The 19,739-nt window shown below is 36.5% G+C and overlaps 1 pseudogene; it reads left to right on the forward strand.

The window, feature by feature from the left end:
* The first annotated feature begins 2,110 nt into the window (after positions 1-2,110).
* Positions 2,111-19,739, forward strand: part of LOC149561907 (sulfate transporter 3.1-like) — a 26,582-nt pseudogene continuing 8,953 nt past the window's right edge.

The raw sequence follows: 19,739 nt of genomic DNA on the forward strand, positions 1-19,739 counted from the left end.
TTTTTACTAGTATTATTTTCTCATGTAGTTAGCCAATCATTGGCTGATCTCCTGACATAATCTCAAGCATTGATCAACTATCAAATTCAGGGAAGAAGTATATATTGGCTATTATTATTTAATTTACGTGACACTTGAAGATTCTATTGATCTTTCTTTAAATTTGACTATGGCTTTCACGTTGAATTTTTGGCTACATGTCTCACTCTACAAACAAGGAGTCTTCTCTCTCTCTCTCTCTCTCTCTCTCTCTCTCTCTCTCTCTCTCTCTCTCTCTCTCTCTCTCTCTCTCTCTCTCTCCACACACACACACATGTGTGTGTGTATACATAGATGCATACATATGAGCATCACTAAAGTCAATTTTTTTTAGAAATTGAGTTATGCTTTGAAATTTGATGGACATTTTTTGTTGGTATTTGATAATACATTGACACATTATGTTAATTTATAGTACTATTGCAAAATAGAGAACTAGAGCAGCCTATCTTGATGATCATTCCATACTATATATGGGTTTTTAATAACTTATTATTCAAGGTTGTAACTCCATGTATTTTACTGTTTTAGTATAGATTGGATTCAAGGTTGTGGAATGGTCTGCTTGTATTCTTTGATGTATTCATTTGATAAATAAAATTAATTGATAAAGAATATAGTTGAACTAGTTTTGCCACATCCTTGCACCTTTACTTTTAGTCATGTTCAAATTTGTAGATGAAGAATTTATGTCTTTCCCATGTATTCTAGTTAGTCTTTAACATGAGGGTGGATTTAACTATCAAAATTTTGGGGTTGGCTCCATAGAGCCTTATTTGATCTACTCTTGGTAGAATAATAAAAATTGTAAAGCATTAATTTAACTTGTTTGCTGTTGGAGTATATGTTTTTCAATCTTTTTGCTTAGTTACATGGAATTTCATATGGAGGATGTAGGATAGGTTACAGGGATGGGGGGACCAAGGGCCCAAATTTGGTAATTACTAGGGAATAGAAAAGAGATGGCAATGAAGTAGTGGTGGCAGGTAGCGGTGATATACAAATTGAGGTGAATAGAAATTTTCAAGGAAAAGTGCTCCATGAGAGGAAAATTAGTTTTCACAAAGCTAAAGGTTTCAATCAGTATGTAATGGCATGTGCCATATAGCAAGTGACTTGGCGGCATCTTCGATGGAGGTGGCAGAGTTGGTGGTGGAGTGGGAAAATGTTTTCCCCAACTCTCCAATTTTTGAAATTTTCCCTTATAGGGAATGTGGTATTTTTGGGGAGACATGTCCTTAGAGAAATGTAAGTTTTTTGCCATTGCTTCTAGTGATAGAGAGCATATGTTGTATGTGTGAATGGGTCATTAATGGTGTCTGATTCCATGTAATTAGCAAAAATCACACATTGGGAAGAGAGTGTATTACAAGGGAATTGTTTGTAGTGAACTGATGCATTTTAGATAAAATGTTTATCATACATGCTTCAAAATGATTCCCTAATAAAAATAGATGTGTGGTGCATAACAAGTAATATGGAAGCTTATGTGAATTGTTGAAGCCATTAGTGACACAATACTGAATTAAACTTTATACTTTAATTCCCTACTTTTCTTAATCCATATGCACATTTTCTAGAAGCTTTGTTATTTTATAATTGATATGAATTGTGGCATACATTGAGAGTTGATGAGGCATGCATATTAGGATTACAAAATTATTATTCACATATGAAACTTAAGCTTATTTTGTTTGTTGCACACTAAGATTCTTTGTGAACAAATTGGTCTTCAACTTGTGATGTTTGTCAACTTCTATTAGATGTTTTCATATATGTTTTGGATTCTTTTAGAAATTCCCTACTTGTTGATACATTACATGCAATATATATACCCTAGATAAAAGCTTTCCATATATTGATCTTATCTGCAAGCTGTTCAAATAAGGGAAATATTTCTTAGTAGAGTGGTCCTTATGTTTTGTATTTTGCACCTTCATTTATATACCATTTTTTGTGTTGGATTTGAGTATCAAATGACATGTTTCTTGATAGAGTTTCATGAAACTATTGTGCATTACTTTGTTGTATTCTTGTTCATGGTCTCTTATGCTTAATATTTAGGGCATCTATGGACAATGAATTTTTGAAATTGGTTTTTGGATCACACTACCTTCCACATCTAGACAAAAAGGATATAGGTGGAGAAGATTCCTACTCACTTTATCCTTACAGAGGAACAAGCTATTGGGATTGTTGATGGAGTGGGAGGGTGGGCAGAAGTGGGCATTAATGCAAGAGATTATGCTAGAGAACTCATGGAAAATGTTGTTGTTTCCATTAAAGGGGAGCCTCAAAATTCAATTGATCCTATTAAGGTGTTAGAGAAGGCCTATTTGAGTACAAAGTCACAAGGATCCTCTACTCCTTATATTTTAGTACTTTCAGATAAGTTAACAGAAAATTCCTAAGTATCCTACATTGTTCATTTTGATTTGTTATATTATCCTACATATCTTTTTTAGTTTTTGTCATAAATGTTTGGCATCTTTTATTCATAATTTTTTTTGTAGATTGGAATCTCTAAGATTCTTATAAAGAAAAAGTGGCTCACAACTATATTTATTGATATAGACTCATTTACTTCTTCATTGTTCTAAGTAAGTTTTCTTTTATACCTGAATATCTATTTTTTCATTATTATTTTATTTCGAGGGATTGCATGTAGTGAATCTAGGTGATAGCAGATTCATTTTAATAAGATATGGGCATAAAATATTTATGTCCCCTATTTATCAGCATGGCTTTAATTGTTGTTTTCAACTTCAAAGTGGTGATGGTGTTGATCTTCCAAGTTTTGCTCAAGTAATGGAAGCATATATTATTTGCCTTTTGATTCACTACATTAGACCTGCAACTCCACTTGTACACCTAATATTTAATTAGATTAATTTTAACCTATTTGGGAAGCATGCTTGTAGACCTTCACCATTAATGTGGCACATGGAGATGTTATAATTGCTGGTACAAATTAACTATTCGACAACTTGTATGATGGTGAATTGAATGCACTAGTTGTTAAAGCAATATGAGATAACTTTGGACCTCAAACAACTGCCAAAAAAATTGGTGTATCTATGAGGCAATTTGCACTAGACAAAGATAAAGATACTTCTTTTTTCTGATGCTTCTCAAAGAGTGGGCTATTGGTATAAAGGGGGGAAGTTGGATGACATAATTGTTGTTTCTTCATATGTCACATTTGTACATTGAAGAGTTGTATTTTTTGTAAAAGTGAATATTCACAATGACACAGATAAGGTGATGCTTATTACTTGCTTATTTCTTTACCTATAAAGAGATTATGTTAAAATATATTAACTTCCTTTACCAAAATGGAAAATAAGCATCTAATCAACTTCCATTACCCTAGGAATTTTGTTCTTGAGCTTTGCCTAATGCCTAATGAAACATTGTCATGAGAAGGCAACATAATTATCACTTTTCCACTTCCACTTCTTACACTCCTCCACAACTTCTCAATTTATCCCTAGATGCTTTGTAGGGAGAACCACCATTTCCTTTGGCTTCAAAATACCTAGCTTTGATATATTTCCCATTCTAAGTGGTGAAATGGATTTTCAAAATTCTACATTGTATAGTGCCCAGCTCTCTTTTCCACAACATTCAACATGTTTAAGTGATAAGTTGCACACATTTCCTCACAACTTCCAACTTAACCCTAAGTATGTGCAGGATCATGGTGTACCAAAAAGTGGTGATTTGAAAAAAAGAGAGTTTAAAGATGTCGAAAAGTACTTCAAAATCTGCTCTGACTTTTTTTCACCTATCCAGGCACCAAACCTAGAAAGTAAGGTCGAGCCTTATTAGATATCTGATACATGCCATTATAATCATATAATAATTATAATTATTATACTATACTATAATATTATTATTATAGTATTATAATAATATAATATAATGCATTATAATAATATAATATAATATAATATAATAATATATTATAATATAATATATAATATATGCATTGTGTTAACCACCACAGATATTAGATATTTGATACAATATCAGATACCTAATATAATATCGGATATCCAATATTGTGCCAGATATCTGAGACCTATGTCCCAATATTTAAAAAACACAAACCTGCAGGTCCTTATTTTACTTATTTAGATGCTAGTATTTGAAGCAACGATCGAATATCAGATATCGAATCAGATATCAAATATAAGGTTTTTTTTTGTTTGTTAAATTATTTTTAACATAAATTCAATAAATTTTATCATGATTTTGTTTGTTTTTGTTGAATCTAGGGTTTTTTTGAATTTTTTTTGTTAAAATTAAGGTTTTTTTAAATATATATTATGTTTTGCAATTTAATAGGAATGGCTGATCAAAATGATGACACTGAGGTAGGGAATAATATTCCTTGTAACCCCTCACCAAATGATCCAATGCCCCCACAAAACCATCCACCAGATGATTCTCTACCCCCTCAAAACCCTCCTTGAATCGAGGATTTGATAAATGAAAATCTCACCAAATTGAGGGGTTTGCAAAGAACATAAAATAATGTATCTGCATTAGCTCCTATGTTATCCACATTAAACACTAGAGTGGATAACATTGAAACCCTTACGAACCAAAAAAATGCCACTCTTCGTTGGAGTGATGAAATGCATGAGATGTTTGATGATGGTTTGGACTATAATGAGGTTACGACCCTCAATATAACCAAAGAGGACTTAGCTAGCCTTTTTGCGAACCCGAAAATGGGTATACCAGTAGACCCAAAAAATCCAAACTATCGATTAAATGGTGCACATATGATGCCATATGTGAAAACTTTTGGGATCATTGGTGGATGGTCTTTGATATCCCTCCACATAGTAATTTAGACATGCCATTTTATTTTCTTAGAAAATTATATGCAGAATTTATGTTGAAACTTAAAGTGAACTATTGGAGCATGAAACCCAACATGGGTGTAGGACTAGGAGCTCCTCAGGATAGATCCTCTTCCTAGCGGAAGAAAGCTAGCACTTTTTTCCCCCCCACTAATATCTCCTCCACTCCTTGAGTGTAGCATCTAGATATTATGGAAGAGGCTAGCTCTCAGACCATCAGAGCCATTCATAGGCTAAGTAGCCTAATGATATTTCAAGCTAGGTTAGTCCTGCCTCCTCATGTTGATGATGCTAGTGCCAGTTCATCATCAACTAGCTCATCACACGTTTGTGTGCCTCACACTTGCATTACGTGCAAGAATATTTTCCTTGGTCCCATAGGTGATCTTCTTGAGTATCATTTTGTATTAGATGAGGATACACCAAACACATGTGCAAAAGCTAAAAACCTTGATGAGAGAGAGGAGGGGAATGCAGAGGCATGGACTCCTTCGATGTCGGTACATGTATACTTTTTTTTGTTATGACATATGTGATTTAAAGTTAATTTTTATAATAGAGTAATTTTAATTTTTAAGCCATACTGACTTATACATGTATGTGATCTTCATTCATGTTTAGTTGATAACTGAGGAGGAGCTCAGACAGATTGATGATGCCATGCTCTCGGCCATTTCATTTGGCCTTGAGACATCTATGGTACATTATGTTATGTTTGCATTATTTTTTCTATTTGATATTATAGCATATATGGTTGCTAATCTTTCTTTTATCTTGCAAGTACCACCTATCCTAGGGGGACAAAGTGTGGGGGATGAGCCAGCATGCATTGACAAAGGAAAGGAAATTAGGTGCTTTCTATTTGATTAAATATCGATGCATTCTTGTAAAATGTTTGTGGTAACAAAATTTAATTACATTCTTTATTGTATATAGGGTGTGGCTACTAGTGATGAGCCTGTACAGATTCCATGTCATAGACAATCAATCATTTCCATTCGCACTAAGAGCCCCATTGTATGTATAAGTATCATTTATTTTTTATTTTCCTTATCTTCATAAATAAATTCAAAACTGATTTCCATGATATTAACAACTATTATTTTGTACCTCATAGGAGACTCCTACTACGCATGAGGTTCGATGGGAGAGTTATGTAGATTTGATGATGCAGCCACTCTATCCTGAGGAGGAGCCAAATTCATGATTAAATATTTTATAAATTTAGCATGCTATGAACTATAAGGTTATAGTTTAAGTTGTAGATTCATCTGACAAACGTATTTGAACATACACAACCCATAATCATCGAGGTACAAGCATTGCCGAGGGCATATGAGAGGACTCTTGGCCAATGCAGGAGGTCAACAAGAGAGGTATTTATTATGAAATATTGATAGTATAAATCTTCATTACAAAGAAGATCATTATGCATTTGAGTAATTCAATGTTAGATACAAAGAATCATATAAATTTAGTAATCTAACTTTTGGTTTTCCTCTTTTGTTTATGTAGGAGGCATCCGATCCACCTAGTGCAGTGAAGAGGTTGCATTTTGATCATCCACCAACACCCTAGGATATTATAGTTTTCATAGGATGTATCATGAGAAATTTTGAGATGGCATATGCCACATTGTATACAAAAACATTGATATTATACACATTTTGATGGCATGATTAGCCAGATTTTGTATATGGATCTATGTATTTTGATATATATTTGAGTACTTTGTCTATGGATAAATGATATTTGATGTATATTTGTGTAAAATTTTGTCTATGGATACATTTATTTTGATATATATTTTTGTCATTTATGTGCACAATGATATAAATATTAATTTAGTATCTAGTATTGTTCAATTTATCGTGGATCATGTCTATTGCTCATGTTTATGGAATATCATTAATTTTGATTATGTTTTTTATATTCAATTCAAATGCAATAATTTTTTAATAACATTTTAACAACCTTTATTATCAAATTTGGATGCAATTTTTGATTTGAAGTGCTATCATGACATAAACACACTTGTTAACCTCCTACACAAGGTTCAAATAACCCCAAATCTGATTTTAAACTCCACCTTCAATCGTGAAACTAACTCTTGGCTTCAAATCTAATCTCAACATAGTTAAGGACTCAACTCCTCAACCATGGATTCTATTCCCAACCATGAATTCATTCCTAGATTCATAATCTTTGATAACTAGCACTTCACTTTGTTACTATCCTCATACTACAACTTTTCAATTTCAACATAACCTCAAAATAGGTCAACTTAAGAGACTTGATTAGATAGTTCATTGATAGCCTTCACAAGCTCTGAGTTATTTTAGGCCTCAAAATCACCATCTTGTAGCATTTGACATTTCATAGATAGCCCTCACGAGCTCCGAGTTATGACCCTCGAAAGATCGACCTCAAAATGCACTTAGAGCACCTTGGAGACTCCTCGGTACAAGGTGGCCGTAGATGATGGATGCTCTCCGTGGCTGAAAAAAGGGTGTCACTAGGGTTCACCTTCCCACTCAGAGCTAATGGCATTGATGATTCAATGCCAAGATCAATTGTCTTAGAGTTACGCTCTGGTGCACCTATGAACTAAGGCACACTGCAAGTTTTGGCATTGAGCGAGATCACTGTGCTGAATCCAAATGGAATGTGATATCTTAAAAATGAGATAGGTTATTTTAGTTATTAGCATCACCATCTTATAAAATTTTACATTTCATTGATATCCCTCATGAGCTCTCAGTTATGACCCTCGGAAGATTGACCTCGAAATGTACTTAGAGCACCTTGGAGACTCCTCAGTATAGGGTGGCTGTGGATGATGGATGATCTCGGTGGCTGAAATAAGAGTGTCACTAGGGTTCACCCACCCACCTAGAGCTAATGGCACTGATGATTAAATGCCAAGATCAGAGATTTCAGAGTTACGCTCTAGTGCACCTATGAACTGAGGCACACTATGAGTTTTGGCATCGAGCGAGATCGATGTTCTAAATCCAAATGGAATGTGATATCTTGAAAATGAGATAGGTTATTTTAGGTATCAGCAACACCATCCTTTATAATTTGACATTTCATTGATAGCCCTCACGAGCTCCGAGTTAGGACCCTCAAAAGATCGACCTCGAAATGCACTTAGAGCACCTTAGAGACTCCTCGATATGGGGTGGCCACAAATGATGGATGCTCTCATTGTCCAAAACAAGGGTGTCACTAGGGTTCTCTTGCCCACTTAGAGCTAATGGCACTAATGATTTGATGAAAAGATCAAGGGTTTCAGAGTTACGCTCTGGTGCACCTATGAACTAAGGCACACTGTGAGTTTTGGCATCGAGCAAGATCACTGTGCCAAATCCAAAAAAAAGTGATCTCTCAAAAATGAGATAGATTATTTTAGGTACTAGCATCACCATCCTGTAGAATTCAACGTTTCATTGATAGCCCTCACAAGCTCCGAGTTATGACCCTTGAAACGCACTTAGAGCACCCTAGAGACTTCTTAGTACAGGGTGGCCATGGATGATGGATGATCTTCATGGCCAAAAAAGTGTGTCACTAGGGTTCACCTCCCCACCTAGAGCTAATGGTGTTGATGATTCGATGCCAAGATCAGTGATTTCAGAGTTACACTCTAGTGCACCTATGAACTAAGGCACATTGCAAGTTTTGGCATCAAGTGAGATTGCTATGTTCAATCCAAATGGAATGTGATCTCTCAAAAATGAGATAGGTTATTTTACATATTAGCATTAATTTCATGTAGAATCTAACATTTCATCAATAGCCCTCACGAGCTTTGAGCTATGACCCTCAAAAGATTGACTTCAAAATGCACTTAGAGCATCTTGGAGACTCCTCGGTACGAGGTGGCTGTAGATGATGGATGATCTCTATGGCTGAAATAAGGATGTTACTAGGGTTAAATTTTCCACCCAAAGCTAATGGTTCTCATGATTTGATGCCAAGATCAGTGGTTTCAAAGTTACACTCTAGTGGAATTATGAATTGACGCACACTCCGAGTTTTGGCATCGAGCGAGATTGTTGTGCCAAATCCAAACAGAATGTGATCTCTTAAAAATGAGATAGGTTATTTTAGGTATCAATATCACCATCCTATAGAATTTGACATTTCATCAATATCCCTCATGAGCTCTAAGTTATAACTCTTGGAAGATCGACCTTAAAATGCACTTAGAGCACCTTGGAGACTCATCGGTACGAGGTGGCCACAGATGATGGATTCTCTCCATGGCCAAAAAAAGGGTGTCACTAGGGTTATCCTACCAACCTAGAGCTAATGGTACTAACAATTCAATGCCAAGATCAATAGTTTCAAAGTTACGCTTTGTTGCACCTATGAACTAAGGCACACAGCGAGTTTTGGCATCGAGCAAGATTGTTGTGGTGAATCCAAACAGAATTTGATCTCTCAAAAATGAGATAGGTTATTTTAGGTATCAGAATTTTTGTCCTATAGAATTTGATTTTTCATTGATAGCCCTCACGATCTTTGAGTTATGACCCTCAGAAGATCGACCTCAAAATGCACTTTGAGCACCTTGGAGACTCCTCGGTACAGGGTGACCGCGGATGATAGATGATCTCCGTGGATGAAACAAGGGTGTCAATAGGGTTCACCCACCCACCTAGAGCTAATGGCACTGATGATTTGGTGCCAAGATCAATGGTTTTAGAGTTACGCTCTGGTGCACCTATGAACTGAGGCACATTGTGAGTTTTGGCATTGAGCAAGATCACTGTGCCGAATCCAAATAGAATGTGATCTCTTGAAAATGTGATAGTTTATTTTAGGTATCAGCATCACCATCTTGTAGAATTCAATGTTTCATCAATAGCCCTCATGAGCTCTGAGTTATGACTCTCAAAAGATCGACCTTGAAACACACTTAGAGTACCTTGGAGACTCCTCGGTATGGGGTGGCCATAGATGATGGATGCTCTTTTTGGCCGAAACAAGGGTGTCATTAGGGTTCTCCTACCCATCCCAAGCTAATGGCATTGATTATTTGATGCTAAGATCATCGGTTTAAAAATTACGCTCTAGTGTACCTATGAACTGCGGCACACTACGAGTTTTGGCATCGAGTGAGATCACTATGCCGAATCGAAATGGAATGTGATCTCTAAAAAATGAGATAGGTTATTTTAGGTATCAGCATCATGGTCCTATAGAATTTGATGTTTCATCGATAGCCCTCATGAGCTCTGAGTTATTACCCTTGGAAGATCGACCTCGAAATGCACTTAGAGCACCTTGGAGACTCCTTAGTACGAGGTGGCAGCGGATGATGGATGCTCTCTGTGCCAACTTATCAATTCAAAAAGTTCACTCTTCAACCATTTGGTTCTATACTACATGTGAAAATATGAACAAACTCCTAGGGACCCTAATAATGTTCTAAACATCTAGACTTACCTTAAAAACATGGTATTTACCAAAACTTCACTTTATTGGACCAATTGATGCTCAAGGCTTATAGTTGCATCATGGGGTCTTGTGTCCATTAAAACTGTGGATGGTCATAGGGAGATCATTAGATCTATCCCTAGACCTTATTACATCAAGAAAAGAAAAAAGATTAGGTGCTTTACACTAGTGTTCCATGTATTGATGTGATAAAAAAGTGCATAGAATGGTTATTGACTGTGCATACCTCATGTATGCATTACTTGATTTTTTTTTTGATGATATGTGGTTGGTATGTGATCAATTAACAAGATTTTTTAGCATGAGAATTGTTGTATAACCAATCAATTTTCCTACTAATTCAAATGGGTGTGCCTAAGGGTTCAACATGTTTGGGTGATATTGAATCCACACAAAAATCACTTGCTCTTCTAGAGATGCTAAAGGGTGTATGCAAAGGGAATAGCATCCTTTAATATTGTAGAATTTCATTTTTTTGCACTTTTATGGATCATTACAAAAACTTGCCAAAATACAAATTAGAATGTGCAACTAATTTAACCTATGTTTTTCATTATTACAAAAACCATATACAAAAAAAGTTCACATTTTATATCATAATACATCATAAATCTTAGGAATTCTCCCCAAAACCCCCCCCACACACACTCTTCATGATGTACCTACATTCCAATATCATAAAAAAATTAGTAACTTATTGTATTAAACAAGATAATCATCAATTCATTAAATCATTATGAAGAAAATAACATGAGAAGTAAATATACCTAGTCAAGTGTTCCAGTAGGGTCCTCTCTTTGTTTTAGGGTCTCCAATAGGGCTTCATGATTGGCATTAGTAATAGTAAAAAGTTCTTTTACTTTTGGTGTTCCTTGATGCTTCAAAAACTTTACATTTTTTCCTATAATAAGATTTGAATATATAAGAATTATTTTGTGCTTCTGATAGTCTTCGAATGCAAAAATTTCATTCCTTCTAAGCATGTATGTCCGTAGCCATGTTCCAATGACAACCACTGAACTAGTAGGATATGTGAATCCATCATCATCTGTGATCATTTGTGCAAGTTTTTGTTTACCTCTTACACAATGTGCTAACCAATAATCAGATTTCTCATCATTCCCCTGTGGTGCAACCAATGCAAAGACATGTCCTAGCTGAAGTAGATACGATAGATGGTTATGCTCAAGTGAACTTTTCATGTCATCATTTCTGATAGAGGGTATGATAGACAATGGATTAACATAATGTGGATCCCATGTGTCCACCCACTTACTTGACTCACAATGATCACAATCACACTAAAAACAACTAGGACAAAAGCAAGCTAGCTGTCATGTACAAATGGTACATGTACTAGAATCAAAGCTCTGGTATGAATGCATTTTTTATGAGCCTCTCACTATAGCACAATTTGATCTATCATCTATGGACCCTTCCTCAACCAACCAAAAGAACTTGTGTACCACTGAATCAAGAATCCCCCCTATGATAATGCTAAACTACACCAATCAACAATGCTACAAGCATCAAGAAGCTCTACTATTGAAATCTTTAGTTGCTCCTTAACTAGAGCTCTCTTCACACATGCCCCTGCTCCATCATGTTCCCTTTTTTCATGACCAGACTCAAAAAAACTCCAAATATGAGGCACCCCCCTCTCTACATGCATCCTACACAACCAATAAAACATGTGAGCATTCTTGAATTGACTTGTATAGTTATCTGACCAAATGATATGTCTATCCATAGAATTTTCATGCTCATGTAATAAATCAAAATAATTCTCAAAACAATGTTGCACAAACTCATGAGAGTGAGATCTATCATCACTCATGTAAAAATTATACTCTCTAATAATCTTTCGATTATCTTCCACACTATCAGGGGCATGTCTATATGTTACGTGAATGAAAATAGCAATCTGAATGGAGTTGTAATATTGAGATTGTTTCTCATTTTCAGATTGTAGTGTGTAGTTCTCAGCAAAATCAACAACTTATATAATAATGCCAATTGGAAAAGTCTCCTTACACATTCTAAATTGTTGATCCAACCACTGAGACCTGTGACTATGTCTTGCATACTTGTAGAAAATATTTGCCTTGAAATCTGAAACAAAACTAGCCACACTAATATCTTTTCCAACTAATTCACATCTAGAACTCTCACCCCCACTCTTCAATGTGTATTTCACCATTTCATATACCTTTTTTTTCATTATTGTCTTTCCAAGATCTTGTTCGCACCCCTCATGAAAATATGTGTGAAACTTGGATAAGCAACCACAATTTGAGCACTTCTCATTTAAGAAAGCATTTCTATAAAAGAAACAACCATCAACTCTACAACATAGAAGTTGATTTAGCAAGTCTTTTGATGATTTTGGAAGCCCATTAGCACCAAAATCCTCCAACATTTCTTTACTGTGCAAAGTAGAACGGATGGAGTGTAATAGTTCATGGTGCATAGAAAACTCAACATGATATTTGCAACATGTATTTCGAATTTTGTGTGGCACACAATAAATTGGCTTCAAAGATTCAAAAGCCCTTTGTGATATATGAAGACTTGGATGACTCTCTATAAATTTTTTGAACATCATAGTTTGACTTACCTCCAAATAGTGTTTAGGATGTGGCGTGCGGTCTTTGATGCCAATTCTCAACTTTAACACATCTTTAGCATTGGGTGATACTTGTGAACTAGAGTGCCAAAATTGTGTAATTTCTTCCTTCACATCATTAGATAGCTTCTTATCAAAACATGGAAGTCTCCCACCAAATGCCCATGTTTCATTTTGAAAAGGATCATCAATTTTCTCTTGTCGACTAAGTGCTCTTCTCAAAGTAGTATGATTTAGATTCAAATCAATACAAGTTTGTCTCATATATCTACCCTTTCTCAAATGATGACTTACCAAAGAGGTTGTAATAACCCTTCGAGCAACTCTGTTATCCTTCTCCCTACTATTTTTCCTAATGCTATTGAGAGCACTGAAAAGATTCTTCACAATAATGGCATTTCTTTTCAACTTTTTATTGACACAAATCTTCAATTTGGAAAGCATAGGTCTCATCTTTTACATCTTTAATAAGTGCATGAAAAGCTGACATTGCTCCACCACCGTCTTGTTGCTGAAAAACATCTTATATAGTCTTGAAGCCCATAACTGAATGGTTCTTTTAGATTTTTTCCCTTCCAAACTAGTAATAATCATTTCATCAATTTCAATTATCCATTTTGGCATTCTAGAACCTTCATGTTGATTATAATTAGGAGCTATGTAAGGTTCTTGTACATTAGGTTCCTATGAATTGTCATGTTTGGCATGGTCAAATATGCAATTTACATTATGACTTGGTAGCATTTTGTCCTCAAAATTTTCATTCTCTAAATTTTCAATTCTGGCATTATCATTTTTAGTAGGTACATTTTCATTCCCCAACTATACATATTCATTATCTGAGTCTATGATTTCACCTTCGACTAATTCATCATCAACCTGACTGACATTTAACATATCTTGTCTTTTTCTTCGGTGTTCCATTTTTTCTTTTTCCCTATATGCCACAATGTCTTCATTGGATACCTTCCTTTTGGGTTTAGCCTTTCGATGAATACTGCTCCCCATTCATATGACAATATCAAACACCTAGGGTTATATTTTAAAACTTTTTTCGATTGGTTGGGCTCCAAAACGTGACATTTTGTAAAACCCATGAAAAAGACCCTTGAAAATTGATGTTGTGAGGTCTGCAGGGATAGGGAATATCTGGGAAAATGATGCTAGTTATATCAAATATTTGATATAAAATTGGATATTTGATGTCATATCGGATATCCTATATTCCACCAAAAGAGATTGGAGGGAAAAACGAATATGTGGGTTATGATATAATTTCAGTTTGTGAGTTATGAATTATTTGAGTTATATTACTATGTAAAGATATATTATAATATATATATATATATATATATATATATATATATATATAATAACATAACATAAAGATATAAAATATAATCTATTAATATATAATAATATATTATGTTATTATTATTATTACTATATTTTTATTAAATATAATAAAGTAATATTATATATATGTTATTAATATATATTATTATTATTATAATCTATAATATAATAATATTATTATTATGACCTATGTTATTAATATATAATAATATATTATGTTATTAGTATTATAATCAATAAATATAATATATATATATTAATATATATGTCTCTAGGGGTCCTAGGACCCCTAGTGACATATTAGAATCATTCTTATATGTCGAAGGGGGTCATAGGGTGACCTATGATGCCCTTCGACCCATTCCATGATGACATATTAGAATTCTTCTTATGGGTCAAAGGGGATCATAGGGTGAACTATGACCCCCATCAACCCATTCCATGACGATATATTAGAGTCGTTCTTATGGGTCAGAGGGGGTCATAGGGTGACCTATGACCCCCTTCGACCCATTCCATGATGATATATGTCTCTAGGGGTCCAAGGACCCCTAAGGACATATTAGAATCATTCATATGGGTCAAAGGGGGTCATAATGACCTCTAACCCCCTTCGACCCATTATATCATGACATTATGTCCCTAGGGGTCCAACCCCTAGGGACATATTAGAATCATTCATATGGGTTGAAAGGGGTCATAGGTCACTTCAACCCATTACATGATGACATATGTCCCTAGGGGTCCTAAGACCCCTAGGGACATATTAGAATCATTCTTATGTGTCAAAGGGGGTCATAGGGCACATTCCATGATGACATATGTCCCTAAGGGGTCCTAGGACCCCTAGGGACATATTAGAATTGTTCTTATGTGTTGAAGGGCCTATCACCCCCTTTGACACATTCCATGATGACATATGTCCCTAGGGGTCCTAGGACCCCTAGGAACATATTAGAATCATTCTTATGGGTTGAATGGGGTCATATGGGGTCATAGGGAGACCTATGACCCCCTTCGACACCTTTCATGACGACAAATGTCCCTAGAGGTCTTAGGACCCCTAAAGACATATTAGAATCATTCATATGGGTCGAAGGGGGTCATAGGTCTAGGGACATATTAGAATCATTCATATGGGTCAACAACCCATATGAAGGATTCTAATATGTTCTTAGGAGTCCTAAGACTGCTAGGAAAATATTTCATCATGTAATGCGTCGAAGGGGTCATAAGTCACACTATGACCCCCTTCGACCCATATGAACGATTCTAATATGTCCCTAGGGGTCTTAGGACCACTAGTGACATATGTCATCATGTAATGTGTTGAAGAGAGTCATAGGTCACCCCCTTTGATGCATTACATAATGACATATGTCCCTAGGGGCCCTACGACCCTTAGGGAAATATTAGAATCGTTCTTATGTGTTGAAGGGGCTCATAGGGTGACCTATGAACCCCTTTGACCAATTACATGACCACATATGTCCCTAGGGGTCCTAGGACCCCTAGGGACATATTAGAATTGTTCATATGGATCGAAGGGGGTCATAGTGTGACTTATGATCCCTTCGACGCATTACATGATGAAATATTTCCCTAGCAGTCTTAGGACTCCTAGGAACATATTAGAATCTTTCATATGGGTTGTTGACCCATATGAATGATTCTAATATGTCCCTAGACCTATGACCCCCTTCGACCCATATGAACGATTCTAATATGTCTTTAGGGGTCCTAAGACCTCTAGGGACATTTGTCGTCATGAAAGGTGTCGAAGGGGGTCATAGGTCACCCTATGACCCCATATGACCCCATTCAACCCATAAGAATGATTCTAATATGTTCCTAGGGGTCCTAGGACCCCTAGGGACATATGTCATCATGGAATGTGTCAAAGGGGGTGATAGGCCATTCAACACATAAGAACAATTCTAATATGTCCCTAGGGGTCCTAGGACCCCTTAGGGATATATGTCATCATGGAATGTGCCCTATGACCCCCTTTGACACATAAGAATGATTCTAATATGTCCCTAGGGGTCTTAGGAACCCCTTCGACCAATTACATGACCACATATGTCCCTAGGGGTCCTAGGACCCCTAGGGACATATTAGAATCATTCATATTGGTCGAAGGGGGTCATAGGGTGACCTATGACCCCCTTACACCCATTACATGATGACGTATGTCCCTAGGGGTCATAGGACCCCTATGGACATATTAGAATCGTTCATATGGGTTGAAGGGGATCATAGGGTGACCTATGACCCCCTTCAACCCATTACATGACGACATATGTCCCTAAGGGTCCTAGGACCCATAGGGACATATTAGAATCGTTCTTATGTGTCGAAGGGGGTCATAGGTTGACCTCTGACCCCTTGACAACATATGTCCCTAGGGGTCCTAGGACCCCTAGGGACATATTAGAATCGATCATATGGGTCGAAGGGGGTCATAGGACTTCGACCCATTCCATGATGACATATGTCCCTAGGGGTCTTAGGACCCCTAGAGACATATTAGAATCAGTCACATGGGTCAAAGGGGGTCATAGGGTGACCTATGACCCCCTTTAACACATTCCATGACGACATATGTCTCTAGAGGTCCTAAGACCCCTAGGGACATATTAGAATCATTTTTATGGGTCGAAGGGGGTCATAGGGTGACCTATGACCCCCTTTGACACATTCCATGATGACATATGTCCCTAGGGGTCCTAGGACCCCTAGGGACATATTAGAATTGTTTTTATGTGTCAAAAGTTTAACACATTCCATGACAACATATGTCCCTAGGGGTCCTAGATCCCTAGGGACATTAGAATCGTTCATATGGGTTGAAGGGGTCATAAGGTGACCTATGACCCCCTTCAACCCATAACATGATGATATATGTCCCTAAGGGTCCTAAGACACCTAAGGACATATTAGAATCTTTCATATAGGTCGAAGGGGGTCATAGGTCATAGGGTGACCTATGACCCCCTTCAACCCATTCCATGACAACATATGTCCCTAGGAGTCCTAGGAACCCTAGGGACATATTAGAATTGTTCATATGGGTTGAAGGGGGTCATAGGGTGATCTATGACCCCCTTCAACCCATTACATGATGACATATGTCCCTAGGGGTCCTAGCACCCGTAGGGACATATTAGAATCTTTCATATGGGTCAAAGGGGGTCATAGGTTGACCTGTGACCCCCTTTGACCCATTCCATGATGACATATGTCCCTAGGGGTCCTAGGACCCCTAGGGACATATTAGAATCTTTCATATGGGTTGAAGGGGGTTATAGGGTGACCTATGACCCCTTTCGACCCATTCCATGATGACATATGTCCCTAGGGGTCCTAGGACCCCTAGGGACATATTAGAATCTTTCTTATGTGTCGAAGGGGGTCATAGGGTGACCTATGACCCCCTTTGACACATTCCATGATGACATATGTCCTTAGGGGTTTGGAGACCCCTAGGCACATTTTAGAATCGTTCTTATGGGTCGAAGGGGGTCATAGGTCCCTTCAACACATTCAATGATGACATATGTCCCTAGGGGTCCTAGGACCCCTAGGGACATATTAGAATCATTCTTATGGGTCGAAGGGGGTCGTAGGGTGACCTATGACCCCCTTTAACCCATTATATGATGATAGATGTCCCTAGGGGTCCTAGGACCCCTAGGGACATATTAGAATCTTTCATATGGGTCAAAGGGGGTCATAGGGTGACCTATGACCCCCTTCGACCCATTACATGACCCTATGACCCCCTTCGACCCATTACATGACAACATATGTCTATTATAATTGTTCATATGGGTCGTAGGAGGTTAGAGGGTGACCTATGACTCCCTTCAACCCATTCCATGATGGCATATGTCCTTAGGGGTCCTAAAACCCCTAGGAACATATTATAATCGTTCTTATGTGTCGAAGGACCCTATGAACCCTTTTGACCCATTACATGATGAAATATGTTCCTAGGGGTTCTAAGACCCCTAAGGACATATTAGAATCATTCATATGGGTCGAAGGGGGTCATAGGGTGACCTATGACCCCCTTTGACCAATTACATGATGACATATGTCCCTAGGGGTCCTAGGACCCCTAGGGACATATTAGAATTATTCATATGGGTTAAAGGGGGTCATATGGTGACCTATGATCCCCTTCAACCCATTACATGATGACATATTTCCCTAGGGGTCCTAAAATCCCTAGGGACATATTAGAACCGTTCTTATGTGTCGAAGGGGGACCTATGGCCCCTTTCAACCCATTTCATGATAACATATATGCTTAGGGGTCCTAGGACACCTAGGGACATATTAGAATCATTCATATTGGTCTCTTTTGATACATTCCATGATGACATATGTCCCTAGGGGTCCTAAGACCCCTAGGGACATATTAGAATCGTTCATATGGGTCAAAGGAGGTCATAGGGTGACCTGTGACCCCCTTTGACAGATTCCATGATGACATATGTGTCTAGGCATCCTGGGACCCCTAGGGACATATTAGAATAATTCATCTGGCTCAAAAGGGGTCATAGGGTGACTTGGGACCCCATTTGACACATTCCATGATGACATGTATCCCTAGGGGTCCTAGGACCACTAGGGACATATTACAATCATTCATATGGGTCAAAGGGACAATATTATATTTAATAATTATATAATAATGTATATTTTAATATAATAATAATATATTATTAGATTATATAAAAATAATAATCATATATGTTACTAGATTATAGATTTAATAATTTAATAATAACCATATATATTATTATATATAATAATTTAGTCATAGAATACTACTATATATATTTAATAATAATCATACATATTACTATAATGTAATAATAATTATAATAATATATAATAATAATATTATTATTGTCCACACTTTGTCAAAATAAATTTTCCTCTAAAACTGTCTAAAGTTTCCCTCTTAAATTTATTTCCTCTTAAATTTGTCTCCCTCCAAATTTAAAATTGAAAATAATCCCCCCTTTAAAATTTCCCTCCAAATAGGAGTGTAAAAGTGCCAGGGTTGATCGAATATTTGATTTGAAATCAGAAATTGAATATCCAATTAGGCTTGGTATTTACCAAGCCTATTTGGTCAACCCAAAAAACATGTTTGAGAAGGGTTTCAGTGACACTTAGACTTCGGGTAGCCATCTCACAATGTTATTTTGATTGAAATTGAATGAAACGAAAAGGGTTTTTTAATATCACTCTCAAGATTCCATCAATATAATTGCTGTCAAATTTTGAGTTCGATAAGTATTTATTGGTTAATTTTTAGTGAAGATTATTGTAAAGTGTTGATTGACATACTGATTGAA

The sequence above is a fragment of the Cupressus sempervirens genome, chromosome 4 (assembly GCF_028749045.1).
Source record: "Cupressus sempervirens isolate cs-2001-9-10 chromosome 4, ASM2874904v1, whole genome shotgun sequence".
NCBI lineage: Eukaryota > Viridiplantae > Streptophyta > Pinopsida > Cupressales > Cupressaceae > Cupressus > Cupressus sempervirens.